Source organism: Mandrillus leucophaeus, unplaced genomic scaffold (genome assembly GCF_000951045.1).
Source record: "Mandrillus leucophaeus isolate KB7577 unplaced genomic scaffold, Mleu.le_1.0 Scaffold789, whole genome shotgun sequence".
NCBI classification, from domain to species: Eukaryota; Metazoa; Chordata; class Mammalia; order Primates; family Cercopithecidae; genus Mandrillus; species Mandrillus leucophaeus.
Genome location: NW_012108574.1, coordinates 105076 through 105680, shown reverse-complemented (window position 1 = coordinate 105680; position 605 = coordinate 105076). Strand labels below are relative to the sequence as shown.

The window sequence follows — 605 nt, the reverse complement described above, 5'->3', positions numbered from 1 at the left end:
GGTGTTCCCGGGAGCACGCTGGGGTCGTCGCCTCCTCCCGTCTTCTACTCAGCCTTAGAAAAGCTGGAGGGGAAGCTGGGCACGGTGGCTCACGCCTATAATCCATCAATTTGGGAGACTCAGGCAGGAGGATCGCTTGAGGCCAGGAATTCAGGACCAGCCTGAGCAATATAGTGAGAGCCTATCTCTACAAAAAATATTGAAAAATTAGCCTGGCGTGGGGATGCCTGCCTGTGGTCCCAGCCACTTGGGAGGCTGAGGCGGGAGGATCTCTTGAGTCCAGGAGTTTGAGGCTGCAGTGAGCTATGATCGTGCCACTGCACTGCAGCCAGAGAGAGAGAGCAAGATCTCATCAGGGTTTACAGGAAGCGAATCTTCTCCAGGATCAAGGACATGCTAGTATCAGCCTTCTCAGCACTCCTTCTCACACACTGGAGGCAGGGCATGCCATATCTGGACTTTGGGTTTCTCTGGGACATAGTCTGCAAATTATTCCTCTTTGTGAACCCATAGCCCAGCAAGCAGGGACTGCCATAGGGCAGATCTCAGTACTTATTTGTTAAGTAATGGCCTAGCCAGGTCACCGTGATCAAGGTGGAGTAGGA

The 605-nt window shown here is 52.9% G+C and overlaps 1 protein-coding gene across 2 annotated transcripts in view; it reads right to left on the bottom strand.

The window, feature by feature from the left end:
* STOML1 (stomatin (EPB72)-like 1) overlaps positions 1–605 on the bottom strand; it is a 14781-nt gene that overhangs the window by 6515 nt on the left and 7661 nt on the right. The gene's annotated exons all lie outside the window — the stretch shown is intronic.